Here is a 26,512-nt window from a genome sequence, read left to right on the forward strand (position 1 = left end):
ACAAATTTGCGGGAACCAATCAAAAACTGGCTTATCCACCTGGTGCGCTATTGGCGGGTTTAACACGATGACGATAGAGAAGCGACCAAGCAGCTTTTTGCACTCCGAAGCCCAGCACTCAATGGCAGCAGCCCGGACTATCCAATTGCGTACAGAGTCATTTGAACTATGCCCGTTGATCACGCGTCTTGTGCAGAGAAAATACAGAGCAGACCCCCAGACTAATGTTCAATCTTACATGATTGAGCTTGGTCTGGTGATAGCCGGACTAGTGTTCCACCTCTCTCTCTCCCTCGCTCTTATGTTTTCTTAACTGTTAAAATTCTAATCCTAATGTAGGATTTTGAGTATACGTTTTAAAGCTGTACTAAGCATTTTTTAACAAATGGAGCGAAGCCTGCAAGTTAGTTCAGGCAGCCAACTCGAGCTTATATGTTTTACAGACTTATATGCACAGTTCCCATTTCGCATACTGCTTGCAATGCTATTCCCTCATTTAAAAAAGGTTGCAATGACAGCAAATGTCACAAAGGGAGAATTAAGTGTAACAAACACTACAAGAATGCTGCCATGAAAACACATCTGAGATGAAAAAAGAGACTGGGACAGAGCCCTTGTATGTGCTACATTAAACAGATGCCTACCAGTCAATGTGATCCCTGGCCTTGCTTTTCTTTGCTGAGCTCCATAACCTGGGGTTCATATTGAGTCACTTTAAGTTGCACACAAGCTTCAGAGTGGTCAGTTGTCGACTGCGGGAGGGGCTGAGCGCGCTCTTCATATGTGAGAATATCTGATCACAGAGATACTGTACACTGGCCCTCATTTATGAAACGTGCGTACGACCTAAAACAGGCGTACGACGGGCGTACGCCGATTCCTACGCAAAGCTCGGCATTTATGAATTTGGACGTGAGCGTAGGCTGCGATCACATCTCACGTCTGGTCTGAACTTGTGTACGCAAGTTTCTGAGTCAGCGTGGCCTTGCAGTGCAGCATATAATCAGTTTAACAGGAGAAGGAGAAGTCATCAGTTGATCACTTATCAGCAATGTCAGATCTGGCTCTTTTAGAAGACCTCTATGAGCCGGTACAATAGTGCACATATACGCACACGTGCCACGGTGGAGCGCTCCATCGGATTGTTTAAGGGCAGATGGCTCGCATCAGTGGGGGGGGACCCTATACACGGCAGAAGAAGTCTGCAACATTGTTTTAGCCTGTGGGGTTCTGCACAACATCTCGCAGGGAAACTGGGTGCCATAAATGTAGCGATGGAGCCAGATGACCCGATGCCCAGAGAGCAGAGTCCAGAACAGCCCCAACTGAAGGAGACAGGATATTATTATTCCTCGCTTTTAAAAGGTAGACTATAGTGTTATGTTTGGCAATGATATTCATAGGCTACAGGAAACATGACGATGCACAACATTTTTATTTATTATTCAGGTTTTCATTTCTATGTCGTGAACGATTTATTTCTGCCATTGACCGAGTTATTTCGGCTTGTTTTCCCAGCCCCTCTGCTGTCAGGAGACAGGGTCGTGGTGGTGGTCCAGCACGGGGGGGGGCGGAGGATCTCGTTATCTCGTTCTGACTCATGAAAAAAAACACGAGTAAAATAACACTGCATAAACTCCGCTGCCGTGTGTTTATTTAAATATAGGTACACCATGTAGGACTAAGAGATTGCAATAAGCCTGTATATTACTATTAGGACTATAGAAAATGCGTCAAGGATGTATAAATTAAATAGGCTAAACTTCAGCTGGAGTCCGATTTACTACGGCAACACTGTTGACCGCATCAGTGATCTCTTTCCATTCCGCATTCTTTCTACAGCCTTTAATAACAGTTTTCAGGCTGCCAAAAAGTACACACGTTAGTGCAAATGAACCAGAGATTTCCTCTGAAAAGTGCCGCTTCTCAGCCGGATTACGTCTCGCCATGTCGTAAATTGTAGGGGCGAGGCCTCAAAACCGAGAATATATTGGGGCGTGATATTTAAATTACGATCGTTTCCAGCCGCTGCATTTATCAATGTACGACCATTCTTATGCTCTGATTGGTGTGATACGAACGTTCCATAAATCACACGTGAAGCCTGTCGTAAGATGATTTCTGCGCTCATATCTGCGCTGGTTTCTACGTCAGGTTGATAAATGAGGGCCAGTATGTTGATCCGAAGACTGTCAGCAAAGCCAATGCTACGTTCCTGAGACAGCAAAACTTCTCTGGTAGATATCCAGCAGGTGAAGATGCAAGTTCCGTGATCATGCTTCGCGGCGGTTTCCAGCTGTTTCCGTGGCTCTGCAAACTTCGTCAGCTCATCAGCTGCATTTCCACGTCCTGTATATCCAACCAGTCAATCAGAGATAAATTTTGTTCATGTCCATCAAAGCTATCGGGTTTAATCAAGAATTAGAACATGGGTCAATACTTCTGAAATTCACAAAATCGTGTTGTAAACTCCGACTCAAGCCTGCTGATGTATTTGCATATTTCAGCGGTGCTGATCTGATGCTGTGCTCCGTGGACAGCTCCCTTAAGTGTCTGAAGTAGTGGAAAGTGGAGGTGGCAATGTTTCTTGAAAAAATTCTCAGCTTTCCAACAAAAGCAGCCCATGTGTCGTACATCACCGTATCTTGCCATGACTGCCAGACGTGGTATGTCATTTACATCCACACTCTCATCAAGTGCGACGTTACCTACGATACCATGGCTTCTTTCAAACCACCTGTCTGCTGTTTTCTGCCATTTCTTCGGTGCGTCGTTCAACACTTCTGGCTGACATGGGAATATCTTTTATTCTTGATTTTATTGTCTCTTTGTTTGGTAAGCTATCAAACAAAACATCTGAGCTACAGATGAAAGCCTCCTTTATATTTCTCCATCAGTGAATGGCTTTCCCTGTTTTGCAATGCAATTAGCAATGTGATAGCTTGCTTTGGTAGCATGATTTCTGATTTGTAAAGACTATGAATGTGTTAGCTTGCTTCCCATACCTGGACATGGCACATTTGATAGATTCAGTCTTGTCTGCCGCATCCTTGAACGTTTTCTCACTCTTCTGTCCATGATGGCTGGAATGCCCAAATATTAACTTCAGCTTTCTTAGCTAGTGGGCCTGCCCTCCGCCAGCAGTGTTACAAGTAGCCTACTAGCCAATCAGAGCAGAGGCAGAGTAGGGTGGGTCTTTTCTGCATACGGATGGGGATAGTTTTTATACAGTCTATGGTGGGGATACAAGTCAATCAAACTACCGTAAATAACAGGTCGCGCAACTGTGAACATTGTAATTTGGCATGCGGATGAGAGAGTGCTTCAGCATTTCAACCATGATTTCAACACATCAATAACTCGCTTGCACACATATTGCCAGCATGCCATTGGTTAAGGTCCCGCGTGCCCATGGTGGCACGCATGCCTAAGGTTGCCGACCCCTGTAATAAACATTTCAAACGTGAGGTGGCATTCAACCAGTTTATGGGAGTTTCTGCCCTGGGAGTGGCTGCCCTTAGCTTTATAGAAACTGGCATTGACTTGGTTTGATGATTTTACAGGGAGTCATTTGACTCTATGTTGATTCAGAAATATAGCTTAATGCAGCTTTAAATATCAGAGCACATTGCCAAGACAGACTATCCTTCCAGGTTTTCTCAATATCAAAGCAGATGGATAGGCAGACCAACACACCTCAACCCTCAAACCCCAGCACCGGACGATCATAACATTATGCAGTAGTGATACCAGTCATAAATACAGATTTGTAGCATCACTGTTAGTTACATTACATTAGTTATATAGTACTTTTATCACCTGCGTATATCTAGATCAGTAGCCTCCATACGGCAACACAAAGCACTCAAAGTTGTCTTATTGTTTGTACTGAGAGGTCTTGATGCTTTACATCACATTGTATCTCTCCATTTGGCACAGTGTTGTTTCAGTTTAAATTCAAAAGTGAGAGGTTATAAATATTAGCATCCAACCAGCAATATAAATAGAATGAGTAGACACAGTTATGACTAGCTTGATTTGCATAAAAATGCTGCATAAAACTGTCTTGTTTTATGATGATAAGCTTGTCACAACCAGCTTGACACATGAAAATAAGATTAACATTAGTTCTTACTGCAGAAAACACAACGACAGTTCAAAACATAACTTTGAAGTTGGGTAGAAAAAAGCCAAAGAGGCATTTCTTTTGCAGGTTGTGGATGTTAAATACTGGTTTGCCTGTCTTTAGGAACACATTGCAGGTTTGCAGCTCTCTGATATTATCCTGTACAGAAATGCGTGTGTGTGGTCCAGTCATGTTTACTTAAAAGCGTAATCACAAAGATGTAGCCACTGACTGTGGAAGCTCAGTCAGTGACAGTTACAGAAAGATAAGGAGACTGCAGGAAGACAGATGGTAGTAGAGATATTCAGAGGTGAAATGAACCCTCAGGCCAAAGATTACATGACAAGGTAGGAGGTTGAGGCGGGTCAGATTGTTGGGGACAGGACTGCAGGGTAGTGATTAAGAAGAGACAGTCAGCAATATGGAAATGGGAGAAGGATAAGGATGTTAAACTGTGCTGGTTGGGTGTCTGAAGGTAAGGCAAGAACAGTGTAAAGGCAAAGATAAAGGGAGAATATATGTACATGTACATGAAGAGTTAGGAAATTAAGAGTCAATTCCCTCTTCTTCCAATTTCTATTCTCGGCTACTAGCCCTTTATTTTGAGAGCTCTACCATCATTTCATTCAATAAGGAGTTACTGAAGAGGGAAAAAAGCTCTCCAGTCCAATACACTGGCTAAAATACTAAATGATGACACAGCTTTATCAGTTTGGACTCTCTTGCTCCCCTTGTTCCCTAAGAGGTCAGCACTGTCAAGACGGTTTTGCAGTTGGTACGGTGAAAATTTGCGCGTCAAGTTCAACAACGTTGAACTCAATGTGAAGAATTTGTGCAGATTTACTTTAAACACCCATAATGCCATCAGGATTGTGATGATTATGACATATTTACTCTCTTAATGTATTTTTAAAATTTGTACATAATATCACAACACAAGTTTGGTTTATCCTTCAGAACTTTTTAGTGGTGCAGTGCGAGGCATGTACGACTAAAGGGAAATAACGCATCCTCATCTTCCTCCCAAATTCCTAATGCAGACAGCATTCTTCATTCTCTTAGCTCACACTCCATGAAATTGAAAGATAAATAATCAAATTGATTAGCAGCCAATCAATGAGTTAAAAAGTTGGCAGAGACAAGTTTCCTTTGCTTTCCACACTGTCACCTTCTATCAAGCACTGCTCCTGTGCTTTGAAGTGAAGAAGAAATGGGAATGTCATGTTGTCAGCAAGCACTGGCACACACGTACATTCGCACACACACTTCCAGACCAGAATCAATGAGGTAATAATGCCAGCTTAAGGCTCGCTTGGGATAAATCCATGAATAGATGAAGCAAAGCTGAGGAAATTCGATTGTTGTCCTAACCCTTAGCGCCAAGGCTAACACACAAGCTTTTCTCTCCCCTTTTTATTTGTAATCACTGGCCATCAGACATTGGAGAGTTTAGCCGATACAGCTTCCATCCATCAAGTCCACTCTAGTTATAAAGGGAGAGCAACCAACAACAACAAAAACTAAAACCTAAGCCGAATGTCTCAACAGGTCCAACACTGATTTGCACTTGAGTACAAGTCAGTTCAGGTGTTATAGAATACTGAAGTGAATTGTATAGTCTAGGGGTGTCACAAATCTCCAAATCCACGATTCAATTTGACTTTGATTTTCAGGTCACGATTCGATTTTCGATTTAAACATTTTCTTTTAAGAAGTGACGGCAATGCCACAATAAGAGCCACTAGATGGCAGTACTTTACGACAACAGTTTGATTTTTTATTATTTTTTTAATTAGCTGCAATGAAAGCCCCATTAGTTTACCGAGATGTACATGAACGCACCATGAAGTCCCGTTGGAGCCCATAGGCTTTACCTTCGTTGTTTGTTTACATAACTCACTCATGGAGAAGGCAAAATGTTGCCACACTGGTGACTTCAGGTGTCTGGAAAAGAGCAGCTGCAGGCTACCGATAAGCTAACATTACCCTGTGTCTTTAGTTGCATGCTACTTGCAGTAAGCTACACTGTGTCTGTTCTTTTTTAAATTTATTTATTTTTTATTCAGACGCGCGCAAGTAGGTGGGAGTGGAGAGAGAAAAAATATACTGGGGGAATCACTGATTCTGCTTTTGATTTCAATCAATTTTCGATTTAAAACCAAAATCGTGACACCCCTATTATAGTCGTTGTGTTGTTCATAACAAAATATTAACCCAAAACTGCCCACAATCTAAAAAAAAAAGTAATTCATTTAAGCTGGGTTCCTGTAATGTGATGACAAGAAATGATGTGTAACAGGCTCAGAATAGCTACGGTATCACATTCATGTTCGGTCAAGTGTTCAATTACAGAGTTCAGTTTCAGATCGAAAAGGAAGCCAACTAAGTAATCTATCCACATTCTATTAAAGGAAACGTATATGTACCAAGGAGCTAATTACACACTGCATCCCTTAAATCCTCTCCATCCATCCAAGTGTCCTCTTCAAACTGCTGCCAGTGCAGCTGCAGTTCCCCATCAAGGTATTGAGATGATAAAGTTATAGCAGATTAATACAAAAAAAAGTAAATTAAAAGCCATGAAGGTCAAACACAGCAATGACATGTAAGTCTATAAGAAGCTTATAAGGTATTGTTGAAATGTTTACATGAAGGAGCTTTTCTTTTCTGGGAAGCTTTCCGCAAACATCTGCCCACATCAGGCCAGAAGGAACAACTAAGCCGCTGCTTGATGCACTCACATGTGCATACACACATAAACAACCACGCTTTGTTGCACAATCCAGAACTACTCCCATAAATTTACGCCATGCCTCATATTTTTATTTTGACTTTATATCATGCTTTTGCACACCACCAGGGAACCTCTCCATCGACCCAGCGACAATCCAAGCATTACTGTTAAACAATGAACATTTCACGGTTCCATACGCTATGGAAACAAACACTCGTTGGAAATCAATGGTCTCCTGGGTTCATTTCACCATTCACCTTCTTTTCGCCCTGTGCCTCCCCACTACTGGGAAAAAAAAAAGAAAGAAAGAAAGCCAGTGCTACAAAGCACATCTATGGATATATATGCATGGCAACAGTTGCCCGGAGCTACCAAAGCTAAGAATAACTCGATTTTGGAGCAAGGGCTAAAGAAAAATCATTCACAAGAAACCCTTGCAGCTCCAGTTAATGAGTCTCTCCTCTCATGCTGACAGTTCATTTTAATGAAATGCAGTCCTTTTAATTTACATAATGATCCCTTCACAAAATTAATAACAATGATGATGCAGAGAATCAATCACTCCTAATTATGATATCAGAATGTTATTTGACTCTTTATCTTTATGTAAATATTCATATTTATGCAGGAGGTGGCTTCGTCGGGAACAGATTAGGGCACAGAATATTAAAGGGCAGAGGGGAGCTTTGAACTGATACATACAGTAATCATAACATTACTAAAACTTGATTTCATTTCACATCTCAAATTGTTTGCGAGCAGTTCAGTGTAGAATACGAGCACACACAAGCCAAACCCTGGGCTTATATGCGCACACACAGCTGTCAAGAACTCACTGTGGCCTGCAGTCGGTAAATACGGTACACGACCATGGCAACGGCTAAATGCCACAGCACAAGTGGAGCACATTTTACCCACTGGGAACTCACACCCCAAATCCAACTAAATGTCAAAAGAATATTCAAATAAAGTATTTCATAACTCCAGGGAAATTAAACAAACACAGGTGCAGGGCTTGACGCTCACTTTTTTCCCCCAAGGAGCGCGTGTAAAAAATAAAAACTTTAGGGGTGCAATAAAAGTGTATCTATTTTCTTTAATAGAAGGAATACAAGGAGACATTTATAAGTGAAGTGATTTCATTTATTTGAATAGAAAAGGTATACTAGGTTTTTAATTATTTCTGCTTCAAACTGTTTTTTATTTTTTTATTTCATACTTTAAAGTGCTTTAAAATTTGGCCATTTGACCTCTAGAGAATTCAATCCAGTCAGCTTTAGAGTGACTTACATAAGGTAATGGCTATTACTGTTGGTGTACAGTGATACTTGTAACTCATTTTTAACAATAATACAATTGTGTTATGAATACAAAACATTATGAAGTGTAATGTTTTCTATTTTTTCAAATACATTTTCTATTCTTCAATAAAGTCAATGATGTTGAATATACAGTAGTGGTGTAACAGACCGCCTCACGGTTCGTCATGCAACCGCGGATTAATAAAATTAAGAAAGTATAACCATCACAGTGTGAAATGCAGTACTACTGCTGATAAGAGGTACAACCGTGAGGTAGGGCGCAGAGCACAGAGGCAAAGCGCAGTGCAGGTATACACAGGTATATATCTTTGCTTCTGGCTTTAGTTGCACCTTTTTTTTTGCTTTAGCTGCTCTGAGACACGCTATATGTTCTCCAGTAACAAAGACAGAAAGACAACAAATTAAAACTTAAATGTTGCAAAGCTAATGGGAGCCACTGGATGCCGCATTTGCAAACAAACTCAAGTGTGAAAATACGTTATTCGCACACATGCTCCTAAATTCATTTAACAGTTTGCACACATCTATTTTTAGTCTCAAATTCAACTGATTAAATCCTGATTATTCAAGACGTATAACAGTGACACAACAGCAACACTTATTGTAAACGTTGTAAAAGATGTTATGAAAACCGTAAATCCATATGAGCGTTAATGCTGTTGACCTTTCACCATCTGTCCCTTTTTTCCCTTCCTCGCTCTCTTTTCCTACATCTTTCTTGTCCATGCATGTTTATCCATTATTATGCTGACTTCCCATATGGCTGTCTGCACAGTGGAATGTTCAGTGAACGTCTTTGTGACCATGGACGGTGCCTTTGGACCCTTTTTGTCGCTCCTTTACCGGCAGACTAGGTGGGCACACAACTAAATACCAGGCTCTCCTTCTGCGTCCGCGCTGCTATCATTAGCCTATGCCTTTGTGAGAGAACTGAACCTTGTATCACCATATCCGTCCCTTACCCCTCCCTCCCCTTCCCTATCATTCACTCACACTCACCCACATGGGAGCGACAATTAGGGAGGCATTAGACTAGTGAGCCAAACCTCCTCTCTCCATGACCTCCCCCATGGGGAAAGCAGGCGAGCCAGGACACAACGGAGAAAGGAGAGCTGAAAAAGCGCCAGCACACAGCTGCACCCCTTCCTAGAAGGCTATAACCTCTAAAAATGAAAACACCCAGATGAACAGAAGGAGAAGCTGGCTGGAAAAAAGAGAAAGAGATGCGTGACACAGTGGCTGTCCAATTGTCTAACCTTATCCACAGTAGAAGGGAAGTCAAGGGGGTGAAATAACTTATAGCAGTCCCAGTTTATCTCATCTCCCTTGTCTGTGAGTACACCAGCTGCACCACAACCTGACCTGGCTAGCGTGTGCTTTTTTTAAATGACCAATGGCTGTTTTGTTTTTACTCTCAGGAATTCAGCTTTTTGTTAAGCCATAAATGAAAGAAAAAAAAGATATTATTTGGAAAGCTTCTGGAGCCTTCCTTTTGAATTCAGTAGGATATTAGAAGGAACCAAGTTTTTTTTTCTTTTTTACACCAACTTGTCTTCAACCTGAATCACTCCATCATCTCACCAATCATGCACATAACACTGTGACCGGTCTCAGTCTTACAGATATAACTAATGGAAAATGTGGAAACAGTGGCAACGTTGTAAAGCACACAACAACATCAGTAACAATACAGGAACACACATAAAATGAGACTTACTGTATGTCCTTGAGTGGGTTACCCCCCAGTGCATGCTGGGACGTTTCCCTATATGGCTACCTAACTATGGATGTTGCAATTCATTCTCATATGTACTGTAACATATTAAATTTAGGATAACTCCAATAAGATTTTTTTATATTTTATTTGTCCTCCATCCCCAATTTAATTTAATCCAAAAATGAATAATCCAAAAAATGGCCAAACTCAACAAAATGAAATATCTTAGAGACACAAATATAACTATATAACTATATAAATATATAATATATATTGAATGAACGTCCATGTTTCAAAGGTCAATGCTTTTTTCAGTGTAGTGTTCAACTCATGATTATTTTCATGACTGATTAATCTCTTGATTATTTCTTAAATATTGTTTACCCTATCAAGTGTCAGAAAATAGTGAAAAGCCATTTGAATTTTGAAGAGCCCAAGATGATGTCATCAACAGTCAGAAACCCCAGCAAATCCTCACATTTGAGAAGGTGAAACCAGCAAAGTTCTGCTTGATTCACAGATTAATCAAATTGTTTAATTTTTCAAGACGGATGATAACCATGACGACGCAGGTTCAGCTTAGATCTCTGATAATATAGTGGGGTATCTGAAAGTGCTCGGCATTCTGTCAGGAGCAAGTGAGAAGTTATTTACTATTCTACGACTGAATGCGGCCCTGAGGCTCATTTCCCTTCTCTGCATGGCTCCCCCCTCTATTATTTAGAAAGGATTTGAACAGCATCAAAAGATAATTATAAGGAAAAGCTTTCCTCTGACACCTCTGCTGTAGGCTATGACCTACAGGGATTGCCCTCCACCACTAGTCTTACATATCCTCATTATTATTAATTCAGCATTGATTGTTTTCTGATATCCAACATGACATCATGACTTCGCGTAAACATACACGCCGACTTTCTTAAGCCAAGTGGCGTGTTATCTGTACGCATTTTGAGCGATCCGCGTGTATGTCTACGCACGGGTGCAACTACCCAGTGTCAGAGGGGTATGCAACAACAATTTATTTTAACAAATAAGTGGGCCCCAAGTTCTGATATGTTTACTACGTCCCCGCTGTCAGACATAGGCTAATTGTTATATTTTCCATCTCTGTCTGCACTATTTTTTCCCAAAAAGGACACAGTGAATAGGTTGGTCAACAGAACTTCAAACCATAGTGGACATTTAGTTTTGTGTGGTCTAACTAATAGAACTCCTACCTGATGTCATCACTGGGCTCATCTCTAGCCATCGCCGACCTCATGTCTGTCTTATTCACTCCTTGCCTGTGCTCTTCTCCACTAAGACATATTGTCAAACAAACATTATGTATTAGTTTTTCCATAATATTAAGAAATGAATCTGTTGGTATCAAGTGGCTCCCCCTACACTTCCACCTAATGTTAGACCTACCTGTTGCCTTCTCCTGTCTTTCCTGATCCACCATCCTCACACCTGAATGAAATGAACTCACTGTTAAATGCCTCAATTCAATTCTTAAATCAGCCTAGTGATGGCATTAGATAAGACAACTATTATGCAGTAAGGTTGTGCTGCTGTTTTAAAAAGTACAAATATGGAGAGCCACTTAGCACAGAGACCTTTAAATAGAGAGAGAGAGAGAGAGAGAGAGAGAGAGAGAGAGAGAGAGAGAGAGAGATGTGACCCTGTAATTACAGCTTGTCACCCAACAGATGTACAGATGTATAGGCCTAGCCTGTATGTCTGACAGCTAATGGTAACACAAAATATATTAATGATTCCATGGTAAACCAAAGTTATAGCATTAGTTATGTTTTCCAGATTCTTGTCATTTATTGTACATGCTACCTTATATTTTCCAGTTTTCAGCTCAGCAACCTCAGTTCTGCATATTCTAAGCTAGCTGTAACCCCCCATTTGGCTGCTACATTCCCAGTGTTAGCAAACGCTAGCTAGTCTGTTAACATGAATATTTGCAAGCCTCCAAGCACAGAGGTCACACTTTAAATCCTACTTGTTGCCTTTCACCATCCACGTATTTAACTGCTGTTGCATCCATTGACATGCTCTCCTTTTCCCTCTTTCTCTTTCTATTTTTAGCCACCGACAGCTTTTTTGCTTTATCCATCTTTTTCCACAGACGACAACTCACTACTGTACCTGTTCGCTCAGCGCTCACGGCGCCCCCACTCGCGATATTACGAATCCTACTATGGCCACGCCAAGAACGGACCCGCCCTTCAACAGCCCGGGTCTTGGCGTGGCCATAGTATATAACATATTGACATATATAAACGGGAGCGCAACCCGCTCTCTCTTCTCATCTATGATGGAATCTTATGAGACAGAGCGCCTACTCAAGCCTGTTAGTCCTCTACAATGTTATATAATAACATTGAGGAAATGCAGAAATGATTTAGAAACACACGAAAACACCAAAACAAATATTTTTAACATTTCTTTTATTCAATTTTTTTTACCATGCTTTGGCGCCCCCACGGTGCTGCGCCCCTATGCGCCGCATATAGCGCATACCAACTTTTTGTGCCACTGTGTCTACCCTGCGGACGTACACGCCACTTGGCGTGTTATCGCATAAACATACACGCCACTATCTGTACGCATTTTGAGCCCCGTATACAGCGGACGGGTTAGGTTTAGGAAAAGAAGAACCGATTGGGTTTAGTAAAAGAAGAAAGCTACAGTTGGGTTTGGGGAACGTGACACGCAGGTTGGGTTTAGGAAAAGAAGAACCGGTTGGGTTTAGGAAAAGAAAGGGGTTGGGTTTAGGAAACGTGAGACGTGGGACACAATCCCCGTCTCCTGGGTGAAAGTCCTATGTTTTACCCATCCCCCGACCAACCTCCCTACGCGGATTTTGCCGTTTCATACTACTCGCTACGGCGTAAATTGACATGCAATCGCAAGCTAATGTAAGTCAATGGAGGCAAAACGGCGTTGATAAACAGCAAGTACGTGTCTTTATAACACGCCAATAATGGCATACGAATTGGCGTGTCATACATACACCATTTCATGAGATCAGTCTGTGATATCAGTTGCAAAGCTAGTTATGTTATTCATGTTTACATAACTCTTCACATTTACATATTACTGTAAACAGGCTTCAGCTTACTCACGGACAGCCTTAAATGACATGCGTAAACCGTCACTAGTCAAACATGTGACCGAACACCGAATGTCTCTCCTGAGCTGTGATGCACATGTAGTCATATACATAAACATGAGCAGTGGGCACTTGCCCAGCCATGTGCATTCATACCCGTACACACATCCCACATCCCTCCATGCAAATTATCTCACACCCTAGGCAAGGAAGTTACATTTTTTCAATGTTTTGGAAAACACTCAAATGCCCCTTGACTTTGTGTTGACTAGGCTGGAGTTTGAGAGCAGATAACGAAGACGCAAATCAGCAATAAAGAGAAATCTAATGGCAAAGAGGAGTGAAAACTGACAACATAAGTGCAAAGAAAGATGATGGGCCAAGAAATGAGGGAGAGGAGATAAGAGGAAAAGAACATTGCAGAGTAGCTGGAAGAGTAGAAGAGTGGGTACAGTAAAAGCTCTCCTCTGTGTTGGCATACTGCCAACCACTGAACAGCGATGTAGCTCGCTGCTCCCCGCCTACTGACCGCCTCCTCATCTGAACGCTCACTCTGCATTAAGGGCCTCAATCAAATATTCATTCTCCAAAACCAGTACTTATATAACCAATACAACAGTGTGTCTCCATGCTGACCTGACTGAATAGAACAATGTGTTACACCAAGTGAGGAGCAAACAATCATCCGCGCAGCAAGCAAAGGGTCAGCAGCACTGGCCCACTCAGAACAGATGATATTCTTGCACACAAGCTCTGCCTCTAAAGTGCAATTTTTTTAGCTAATTAATGAATACATCACTTCAGAGGGAAAGTAGGAGGTTAAGTTCACGAAACCATGGAACGGGTAAACACAGTAAAGCAAGTTGCTTTTTGTATTTGCTTTATTAATGTCAGAAAAACAGCTCTAGATAAATGAAGAGGAGACAGAGAGGAGAGAGTTGTTTTCTTCTTACAGGTGAGGTGAATGTGTTCTCTGTAACAAACCAATTCTTACCCAAAACGTAGATGCTGTAGTAGTATTAGTAGTGTCGAAACTCATTTTGCGTATCCTTGAATTCTAACAAACCAGTAAGGAAGTGTATTCTACGCTCAGTGCGCAACTTTCATTGAAGATGTAATGAATAGGGCAGCATCTTCAAACACTTTATTTAGTTCTCCTTAATCTGCACCCTCAGGTATTTTTGAGAACTCATGGTCCGTCTGGTTTTATTTTCTATAAAAGCTTGTAAAACATCAACCCTGTTGTCCACAGTCAATCTATATACATATTTTTTTCAGGACAAACTGGGTTATTAGAATACTTGTACTGCAGTGAGGTCACTTGAATGTAAAAAAAGGTTGTGGCACCATAAAGACAAATACATAAATAAAAACGGAACATGAATCTCACAGATATGTATTGATATCACACACAGAGCAATAAAAGCTAAGCCAATCTCCTGTCTAAAACACTACACATATGTCTTGGGAGTCAAACTGTGAAGAAATAAACATTATAACTTATACAGTTGACAAAATATCTACAGTTTTTCAAAAAAAGTCCAGACGCTTTTGCCTTCATGACATTCACTTATGCCAATACTCAAAATAATAATGTCATATTTATTGCTATCATACACACACACAGCAATGCTACACAAGCATTTGTGTTGTCTAAAACAGTTCTCCTATATATTTGGAGTCATCCAGTGCAAAAATAAACATAATGAACATTATAACTCATATAAAGGACAAACTATTTACATTTCTTCAAAAAAAGGCCCAAATTTATGCCAAAACGGAAAACAGTGATGCCATTCTGAATGGCATCACTGTTTTCAGTTTTGGCATAAACAGTAAGATAATCTTTGGTAACATTTTACTATTCTGACTTGTGTGAGAGTATTGAGTATTGCTCAACGACCCGGAAAAAAGGCACAAGTTCTTCTGGAAAGAAAACCTCCTGTAAGGGCTATAAAGACACCAAAGACACCAGCCGCAAAAGCTGCAAAAGACGGTATGTTTTTATCTCTTTTCGCTATAAAATTATTAAAATATGAATAAGACGCGGTTTTAGAGGGTTAATACATTCATGTTCCTGACCCTTAAATCACTGGTTCAATGCTTCCTGGGTTGTGTCTTTAAAATGTCAAAATAGTATATGTTTTATGTACCAACGTGTCCCTTTAACATTACAGCGCTGTAACTGACTAATCTTATCACAATCTAAATCACCATGGTAACTAGCCTTATCAGCGCACACCATTGAACATCTTTGTCATTTGTCAATTGACCTCAATTCTTTTCAAGGATTTGACCTGTGCGGTGATGTCATCTCAGCAGAAAAGCACAAATCCAGGACGTAATGTAACCTGCCAAATACAGACTTTTCTCTGCAGATCATTCCTCCTGATGGAAATTCACTAGCTTATTGTAAGGGTTTTTATGTTTGGTGCACAAGTGGCCACCAGAGCAGAATAAGAAGAGTTTTTTTGTGTTTTTAGTGGTAATGTGGTTAAAATGAAAACTAAGACTGCCATGTGATTCTTAATTCTGCTCCTGATGATTTGTGGGTTATAATCAAGACATTAAGGCTGAGTTGACTGACAAATGCCACATAATGAAACCCACTACTATCCTTTAACCATCAATCAACCACAAACTACAGCTCTGATGCTTCATAATAACCTTCTTAAAGAGCAATTAAGTCATAATCAAACCTCTTTACTTTCAAAATTGCCTACAGTTTTGACTTTTATGTTACATTAGAGAATCAGTCAAGACTAGACTTTGGAGGCTTGATGTGTATTTCTTACTTTTCTGTCTCCAACCTCTGTCTCCGGAAAGTGGATTGGATAGAGTGCCTATCATCTAGACTTTCATAACCTAGATGCAACTGTGTGGGGGGAAAAGCCAAAGTCTCCACTGTTAAGTGGTCAGTAATGGCAAAGTAATTCAATCCGAGTGGGTCTTTCTCTATCCACTCAAAACTTCCGGTACAATCCCTCCTTGTTATGCGGGTGGGCAGCTTTCCGGAAAAAACACCAAGACATCTTAGTGACTCTGCCAACAAGCCAGTGATGCAATGGCAATTAGAAAACAATTAGAGTTGCAATTGTTCTTTAATTAAATTGGGTTTCGGGCTTAGAGCGCTGTGAGAATAAAGCATATAGGCCGCATCTTAATCTTAAGACATAATGTGCGTGGAGCTGCCTGCTGAAGCAAGACTGTGATCCCAGGGTTTAAGAACTGTCTGAATTTTGGGCTAATCCCCATCAGAACACAAGATTAGGGTTGTGTAGGATGAGCTCCAAGTCATGGGAATAGAAAGAGAGAGACAGGCAGACAATGAGAAAAAAGCTCTAAGTATAAGAGGAAACAGAAGCATTTTTTGTTCTTGCACTCATAAAGGTCATAACAATTCTTCTCTCCCTCTTACTGTTTTGCTCCTGCATAAATCACATATCGCACAGCATTCTGCAGATCTAGTACAAGTGGTAGGATATCAAAGTTGATGCCAAACCAGTCAAGTTGCAGTTTGCATCCATGTCTGTCCAGGTTCATATAATATATTTAGTGAATAATTTGAAGCAATTTAATAAAATGGTATTATGTGTATTTTTTGGCAAAACATGGATGCTTCACACACACCTTCAACTCGCCAGCACAGAAGATCTGTTCCTGAATAATGCGTTGAATAATGGCCAGAAAAGCCTTTTTGCAGAATATTATGATGTCAAGAGTGAAGTTGACCTTTGACCTTTTGGATATAAACTGCCATCCCCTTATCATTTTATCCTTAAGACATTTGTGTAAAATATTGTCATAATAAGCGTAAGAATTCTTATGGTCAAACAAGCATTTTGTGAGGTCACAGTGACATTTGACCTACAAAATCTAATCAGTTGTTGGGGACATAAGGTCATGTCATGCACAGCGACCATGACCTTAGACCTCCATAATGCCTCTGGCCACAGCTGTCGCTGGCGCAGAGGCATAAAAACACTGTTGAAGACTGAATTTATCTGTAGGAGGATTAGAAGCATTATCCTTTTTTGAAATAAACCAAGTACAGTACACATTTAGCACATTCCAACTATCCACACATTTTGAGAACTTTTATACCAAACAGCGAAGCAACAAACACTGTCATAGCCAACACAAACACACATACACACTGCGTTGTGCAATCCCATTTAACTAGATTAACCTCAGTCAAACACTTAGTGAACATGCAACACTGACTCAGACAGACTGTACAGCAACCCTGACCATGATGCTTGTTAAACATGACCCAACTCTCACTCACACAAACACACACACACACACACACACACACACACACACACACACACACACACACACACACACACACACACACACACACACACACACACACACACACACAAACACCTGCAAAGACAAATCAAAGAGAGTATCCTTCTGTACATATGTAATGATGTTATGAATTATGGATGTCCTGCACCATTGTCTGTAGTGAAGGTGGAAAAGGCAATGCAGTGCCAATTGATGTTTCATATCTCAGAAGGGGGGTTGGGCATTCGGTTTTAACGAGAGCCATTCGGTTTTAACGAGAGCCATTCGGTTTTAACCTTCCTTATCTCTACATGTATGGTGTATGTATGTACATATAAGAACATGTATATTAGATTTTTTTTTTGTGCATATATGTGTAAATATGAGTATATATAAGTAACTACAGTATACACTATGTGTTTTTGGTGACTTAGCCCCGCTGTGTGCACATGTTGAGTGTTGCTTTGCGTCAAGCTTTAGTAAAGTGACACGTAGGCTGGATGCCAACACCCATCCTCTTATTAACTGTCATTGTAGTCTTTTCCAGGAGGGCACTCAGTACAGTACACTTAAAAAAACATAATGAACTTGGAGACTGCACGCTTCACTGCCCCTGCCTCAACTGTTGAGTCTGAGGGTCTTGTGCTCTCGCAAAAAGTACGTTGTGACATTTTTTCTCTATAAACTGTTAAAAGGATCACCAAAAGAGGAAAAATGTAAACTCTCCAGTGCTTCTCAAAGAACCACTTAATTCACAGATGTGTTCAAATACAAAGAGTTTGGTAGTTCTTTACATTGCATCACAGAAATAACTACGAACTAACCAGGTAATATCTTAAGAATATAAGAGTATCTTCTTGTTAATATAAGGTTTTTTTTTTTGTTTTATAGGTCAACAATGGGGAAATACCTCTCAAGACAATAGTGAAACAGAACGTCATATAAACGAACTAATAAATAATCAATAATCATAAGTTTCTCCACTCATGTCATATGAACTCCTTAATGCTCCTCCCCTCTGTGCATCTCTTCAGACAAGTGTATTTAGCTTTTGACTGAAGAACACTTTGTGCCGTTGTACCGGCAAGTGAGAAGGGCCACGTGTGGTGAGAAAGCTTTTCACTGTGATGGCAGTGATCTCTAAGAGCTTTTACCATCTCTATTTCCTAGACCAGACTTTAGGGAGGCTCCAATATCTAACAATTAGCAGCTTCCTCCAAGGGATTCCACAGTGTATCATTAATATCCGCAAAAGCATTTTTGTGGATTAGCTGATGCTAATGCACATTTTCATGTGTTGCACATCCTAATGTGGTATTGTACATAAACCCAAAAGGCCAACTGTTTTGACATTTCCAATAATTTTATAGCTCTTCTAAAAAAATAATAAAAAAGTAAATAATTTTGCAAATAAGGCACATCAAAATAAGTAATGCCACGTAAATCTGTGTTACTGCCAGTGTATGATGTGGCACACCAGGAGAGGATGCTATACAAAATTGTGGGTTGTATAAACAATGTATAGTTCTACCATAAAAGCAAATCGATAAATATTCAGAACATGATTTATGAATGCAGGCAGTTATAGGGAGTGTGCCAGACTCCATGTGCGCTGCACAGGTTTGGATAAAGTAATGCCATGAATCATTTTCATGGATAAATCATAATTGGCTTGCACTGAGTCACGCGCTGGTGCTGGCTACTAGACTGGATCTGCAAATTGCTGCGGAGATAGACAACGGGGCTATGCTATGATGATGGCTTGCTTCTCTAGCTTCCTGAAATGGGTCTCATAATAGGACACAGACAAACTCTCTGTCTCAGTTAACAGATCCTTTCACGCAGTGTCACGCCTGCTGCGCTGTGTGTTGAATGGGCTGGCGCATCCTATATGTCAGACCATGACAAGACCACACATACACACATTAGACTCTCTTGGATCTGGATAAGAGGAAAGTCATCAAGTCCTTGACAGTTGCAAAAAATATTTTCCCTGTAGACATTCCCAAACACACACACACATCAATGCTCAGTGTCCGTCCCATTCTGATAAGCATCGTCAGTGATAATGGCCTTGTTAATGAAGTGAGACGTGCTTGAGACCAGCGGCTGATGCAGCTGATGGTTATCAGTGGGTGGAGCCGTCAGTGGTGCAGTAATAAAGTCAATACTTCCTGGGACACACTGCTGAGACAGGGATGAGCCTCACTATCCTACTCACACATAATCTTTGCAATCTGTGTCTTTGTATGTGTGGTTTTGAGCATGCGCCTGCCTGTGTAATGTGATAATACTGCATGATTAATGACCTAATGAACCCATGATGCACATGCTATGTGTTTTCATGTGAATCTATAAAAAGGAGCATTGCAACAGAGTTATTCCGCGCCGCTTCCTGCAATCAGCAACAAAGCGTCATTCAGCTGTTCACGTTAATGACGGCTTTCATGTAGAGTACAGCAAATTACAACATTCAGTAGTAATAGGAGATCACACAGCGGGGCCTCTTGATCATTAGTAAGCCTGCCAAACACACATCACACATATTTAACTCCCATCATTGGGAAACATCCACATAGATGATGTTACCTCTCTTAACAGCCAGCAATTTGATGGGATACGGGTTTGGGGTATGTTCTATATCTACATGCGTTGGTTATATCAGGCTTCATATTGGAACTCATTACATCTCTCAAAACCTTGTTCAGAGACAAGACTGCTAATAGCACTGGACCTTAGAAACTGTTTACAGGCATTCCTCATACAAGAGTCAATCAATGATATCATTAGGCTAGGGGCAGAACCCAGAAATTCCGCTCACGTCCTCTAGTATGGCGATGAAACCCTTCAGGTGTGTCAGTGTGTCACATAATCAGCTTGCCTTAAATTAGACCATGGCTAATGTCACCCCAATCTCAATAGGGTCGCTAATTACTGTCACCTATCCTCTCATCCCCCGGAGATGTGAGGTCACGCCGGGGAGGGTCAGATCCAGAGGAGCTTCTTCTACAAAACAACAAAGTTAAAGAGTTTGAAAAAAGGAAAACTCACTCATTTCATCATCCGACAAAATGAAATTGGAGGACAGACTATGGATCAGCTCTGATTCATCTGACAACTGTAATATATTGTATTTGATTTTCGCCAAACCTTGGGCACCACAGCGTTCCCAAAATGTCGAATTACACTGATGGATTACACTGATAAGTCAAAAAGGGGTCACAGCACATAATTTATTTGCCAATCTGTACATTATGTGCAATATATTAGACAACATTGAATCAATCAATCTATCTATCTATATATCTATCTATCTATCTATCTATCTATCTATCTATCTATCTATCTATCTATCTATCTACCGTATGCTCTACAAGGTGGCTGGCAGCTGTCTTCCCATATTTACTCCTGATCCCTATCAATCACAACTTCTTTAAGCATTCATTAGGTGTTGTCAAAAAATAGGGAAAGACACATCATTCACCAAATGCTCTGCTGTTTCTGTTAAACAGAACAAGCATAGACAAATGGAGTGAGGAGCTATGGATACAGGAGAGAGGAGAGGGATACAATAAAGACAGGAATGTAAGGGGGAAATGAAGGAGATGTGCACACCCATATAAAGCCCCCATTAATCACAGGGCTGTCCTGCATGCCTCATGTGACAAATGAAACCGAATAATGGTTTCTGTGAGGAGGAAACTATGGGATAGAACAGTCCTCATAATGCAACGTTTCCCCCCACCATTCCTCCATAGCCGGATATTTAATTAATACCAGCTATAGGAGCCTACAAGTCTGCACAACCCTTTGCTACACAGGCCTTTCTTAAAGGTCCATTGTGTAATTTCTTTAGTTGAAAAAACTTTGTTCTTTCATAAATATGTGCTCATTCATGTGTAATTACTTCCACCAACTAATCAAAGTATTCTCGTACGTGTAGAATCTGCCATTCAGAATCATTCAGAATACATACGAGCGACTTGCTTGAATGACGGTCTCCGTGTTGGGTTTCCATCTTTAAAATACATTAGCCAAAGAGGGACATACCTCTGCCTTTCACGCTTTTCACTCAGTGAAAGGGAGATGGAGGGGGAGAAGATCACTTGCGACTGCCGGCAGATTTGAAAGCCTGTTGAAAATGGAGGATTTGCGCCTATTTTCAAGGACGTATGTAACGGAGTCGCCAAGGAAGTTAAAAAGAGAATTAAAACGACAACACGACAGGCAAAACAACAAGACCAAAGTTTTTGGAGTGGCTTTTCCATGGAAAGGATTTTAAAAGGGACACCGAAGTTGCCTGCTTTCTTTCCGACAGGTAATTCTGCCTATTTGTGTAAATTCAAAGTTTTATAGTTGCTACTTGCTTGGCTAACTAATGCATGGTTGTGCATAACACTAGAACGACGTCTAAGGATACTTTTCCTCACGTCAATGATGAAAAAGGATTGTCTACCTTGTAACATAAACGTAAATCTCATACAATATACAGAATAATGTTACCACTGATACTTTACTAACATTAGCTTGCATATGTTTGGGAACCTCATAGCTGACGTTAGCAAGGAAATGGTACCAAAATAACGTAAAACTATTATTATATATATACATATACAATTTCACCGCTAGATGGAAATTCTTACACAATGTAGCTTTAATGCATTAGACAACTGTATCACTTGGGACAAAATGTAGCCTATGTGAACTAATTTTTCAATTCTCTCCTGCAATTTCCAGGCTTTACTGATGACTACATTTGCTCCCCGAACACATGTAAATTGTTGAGCGTAATGACAATAACAAATCACTTAACCCATGCACCTGGCTTTTCCAGAGATGGCTGCAACATAAAAACTATTACAGAGACAATAGGTTGTACTTCGTTTAGCTGCAATTCAGTGAGTTGTGAGAGGTCTCTGGAGATTACAGTGGATCTTGGTATTAATGATGTTATGCCCTCAGGCAAGCAACAAACAAAAAAATCCACACCGAAGTAAGGGTTGCTTTGAAATACTGCAAGCTGTAAAGACCAACCAGCTCATAACTTGCACTACTTTTGAACTTTACATTCAAGATAGAAGTTAAATGGAAATGTTTTCTGATTTAATTTAATTAAATGAAAATGTTTTTTTGTGTATAACTTAGCATAATTATCTTCTTGCATTGCCAGACCCTAGTTTAATAGACAGTCTATGTGCCAGACCTATCTCCACAGTGCTGCGAACCAGCTCAAGCCACACAAGTGCTATGAACAGAGGCAGTAACGCATTAGTAATGTGTAAAGTAACGGATACTGTAGGCCAATACACTTTGGACTACATGACATGTATTAATCCCCATAATACTCACTTACTTTGACAGTTTGGGTGTTGGCTTATTTGCTGTCTTACCGAGTGGGAGTTAGAGTTTTAAATGGCACGTGGCACGTGCCAGTGGCATGTACTTCCGGTACTTCCGTATGCCAATTGCGATTGTGTGTGAATTGAGGCCGTAGCAGTAAGAGGAAGAATGTGTGTCTGAGGGAAAAACACAGGACTTTCACCCCAGAGACCGAGGCTTGTTTCCCGCGAGTCAAGTTTGCTTTCCCCGTTCTTGTTTTCCTTAACCCAACCGTCCGTTGTTGTCTCGCGTCCCCCAGAGACCGGGGCTCATTTCCCGCGAGTTACGTTTGCTTTCCCCGTTCTTCTTTTCCTAAACCCAACAGTTTCTTTTATGTTATTTTATATATTTTACGTCTATATTTACGTTCTTTCATATATTTTTACATTATTTTATATATTTTACGTAAAATTGTTAAAAGTTAGATTTTACGTCTTACTTTGAAGGACATGCCACTTCCCGTGGCACATGCCAGGACATGCCATTTCCGGCTGCCACATGCCACTTAAAAATCTAACTCTTACTGGTTTTACCAGGAGTTTGATGGTGTATCTGCGTTAAGAGACTGGTTGAGGCAGGGGCTGGAATGTGCGTTGGTTAACTTCTACCAAAAGAGACGTCAAAAGAGGAGAAAAGCAAACTAATGAGAAATGCACCTCGCTCATTCCAAAGGCATGTTATTTACAGCCCAACTTACCTTGCTAACGTTTGCCACTTGTAAGACCACATTTAGAATAACCTGGTTTTGTTCAGTGTTGGAGGTGAGCCCCGCAGCTTCACAGTGAGGACGAGAGGACAGGACTTCTGGAGTGCAAGCTAACAGATACTAACATATATACTCCAAAATATACTCCAAAACTGTAGGCTAGCTCAGCTGCTTGTTTATTAAAAGCTAGCCTCAATTTCTATTTCTACAAGTGTTAAATACAGAATATGTGTGGGTGTGGAAAATTCAGAATTGTTAAGCCATCTATAACTGACAGAGTAACAACAGTAGCCTAATGTAATCAAATGTAATAAACAGGCAAAGTCCCCTCCCTTTCCGGTGGACCAAATATGCACGGTAGTGAACCGTTCTCTTAATACATCCATGTAGTGAACGAGGAGAAATAACTATTTGATCCATAATTTACACATATGATGTTCGTCAATTTATACGGTATTTTTTTTCTTTTAAATTGACGAATGTGATATGTGTAATGGCTCATTTCAAACGGGATCAAATAATTATTTGTCTCTCCCTGTTCACTACTGTACGTATCTTTTTATGAAATCATGGTGGTCCACCAGAAAGGGAAGGGACTTTGCCTCTCTATTTAGCCTACTTGCTGCTTTTTTAAGTAACATGTCCAACACTGACTATGAATTAGGGCTGCACAATTAATCACAATTTTATCGCAATCGCAATATCAGTCAAAATAATCACAATTGGATATTTTCCTCATATCATGCAACTCTATTATGAATATATATGTAGCCTACTGTTATAGGCTATCATAAATGGAGTCTTACAGACAAATTCTAATATTTGGCATGGTCCTCCTCTACCTGCATGAGGTGAAGCAAAACAATTCAGAGATGTCTGGGGGAAAGCCATTCATTCGCACTACACAGAGAATAACAAATTTGCCAACTCCACATAGGCTATCATATCCAGCTGTTCAGTACCACATCAAGCCCCTGCCTTTGTTCATAATTGATGGTCTGCAGTATTGTGGGACTTGAAGAGGAGGATACAATACTGTCTCATTGTTTAGTTAAAACATGAAGATGGTGCTTTCAATGTGTTTTAAGTGGTAGAATACATGGGCTAATACCACAGAGAGGCGGGGTAACAAAGAGAGAGCCAGTGTACAGATTGCACTTTGTATCGGATGAGAAAATTAGAGATAGCTTTGCACACGGTTCACACAGCTCCTGGTTCCTGGCTCCTTCCTGGGGTTTTTAGATGAAATGTCAGGGTATTATGAGGTTTGATGAGGTGAGGGGACTTATGTGTGTCTGTTCATCTCGGTGTGTGAACATGAAAGAGAAAGGTAATAGGGGCATGTGCATTTATGCATAGAGTATACGGTTATATGATCTGTTTTAATATAGCACTATGATTCTCTGCAGCATATTGTGGGAGCTTTCATGTATTTCTACATGGAGGTGTGGGTGTATATCTGTGTACATCTCTGTGTAGGTCTGTGTGTGTGCCCCAGCTTGGTCAGGTCATGTAATATAGAGTTATTGTTTTCTGAAGTAAATACAAGAGAAGGCAATAATCTAAGAGAGCTTGCTTTTCAAACTGCCAACACCATCTCACTGAAAAAAAGGTTAATAGCTATACTCCCAGCAACACATAGCTCACTTTGCTCTTTCTCTCTTATTGCCCCTCTGTTATTTGGACAGGATCACTAATCCACATGCAAAAACAAAAAGAAAGAAAGAACGAAAACAGCCAAATAATAAGCCATGATGATGTTGCAAATGTCATCAAGTAAACAGTGTACAAATCCACATAGCTCCCTCAGAGTGCTTTCTTGTGCTCCCAGTTCCATTAGCTTGTCGTTCACTTTCTTTACAGTCATTCAGCTTTTGCACATGGCCCGTGGCAGTGTGGAGCAGCTTGCTCCACATGAATAACAATATCTGATTATTCAGACAGAAGCCAAGTGACTCAGCTGTCTCTACTGTATTCTATCATCTCATCTTTTCCATTCTTTTCTTTCTTTCTCCTGCATATCTGTTCAACCACTTAGGTTCTTCTCTTCTTTCTTTCTTTCTTTCTTTCGGTTGTCTTTATCCTTAATCTTGGAGGTGATGGTTCATGTTCATTTCCCTACATTGCCTCACTCTCCTCTCTATCCTTTTCTGACTGTTTTTTTTTTTTTATGTGTGTGTACATTCTCTTATGGATGCGCAAAAGCTAACACTGCCAACGGCCATGTCGGCTTGCTGTTGTGTGGGTGGGATCACAGAAGGATGAGGGGGAGTCTGCCACATTCACAGGACAGGTAGGTAAAGTGCAGCAAAAATAAAGCCTGGGACAGAGAGCCCACAGGGACAGCCTTGTCTGTTTCCACCTTATACATATATTTAGACCAAACAGGTTTGTTCATGTTTTGCCTTCTTATATTTCTGCTCTAAACTATGAATGGCTGATCAAACAAACAAAAGCCAAAACACTCTGAAAAAGTGCATGCTTGTAATTAGCTTAATTATTCAGCCACTGAATCCAGAGCAAGGATAGACCTTAAATAGGTGAGGGTTATCAGCTTCAATAATATCCATATCTTGAATTTATAAACTTTAAGATTTCATTCCTGATTGCTTTGGCAACACCCTCGGTTCCTGGTGGTGACAGCACATGCGGCCCCAGAATTCTGGGGACAGCAAATTCTCCCTGAGCAGCTTGGCCATGATAGACCGTGATTTGATTTCATGCTGGATATGTTCAGTTTACATTAGCAGGAACTTAATACAGCTCTGATAAGGGTGTAGAGAGTGAAAGTTAAACAGTGAGGCTGGTATCAGTTATATGAAATTACACAGTAAGAATGTGTCTAGATTTCAAGCATGCATCATTTTCTGTGAATCCCTTGTGCATATGAATGCGGACTCCACCACTTACAATGAAATCTACTAAGAGAGATAAAACATTTAATGGCTACTACTGAAAAAATTATGACCATAAATACTACCAAAAAATGATTTTATTTGATGAAAAACTTAACAATAAGAACTTTAAAAAGTGTGGTTAGCTATGCAAGCAAAAGCTGCAAACAAGGAAAAACATTTCACTGCCAGCCATATTAAAAAATCAGCAAGAGCAGAGTGAGGCGGC

General features: G+C 40.4%; 1 protein-coding gene across 2 annotated transcripts in view; it reads right to left on the reverse strand.

Annotated features, from left to right (window-relative positions):
• kcnb2b (potassium voltage-gated channel subfamily B member 2b) overlaps positions 1–26,512 on the reverse strand; it is an 88,665-nt gene that overhangs the window by 38,529 nt on the left and 23,624 nt on the right. Inside the window, exons 1-3 of one of the 2 annotated variants that reach the window (XR_003691526.1) lie at positions 12,042–12,110; positions 11,313–11,354; positions 11,120–11,200 (exon numbers count right to left, since the gene is read on the reverse strand). The exons of the other annotated variant lie outside the window; for it this stretch is intronic. The gene's annotated coding sequence lies outside the window, so the exon portion shown is untranslated. Of the gene's footprint in view, positions 1–11,119; positions 11,201–11,312; positions 11,355–12,041; positions 12,111–26,512 lie in introns of those variants that run through there. 2 annotated transcript variants of the gene reach the window in all.

The sequence above is a fragment of the Perca flavescens genome, chromosome 22 (genome assembly GCF_004354835.1).
Source record: "Perca flavescens isolate YP-PL-M2 chromosome 22, PFLA_1.0, whole genome shotgun sequence".
Classification (NCBI taxonomy): domain Eukaryota; kingdom Metazoa; phylum Chordata; class Actinopteri; order Perciformes; family Percidae; genus Perca; species Perca flavescens.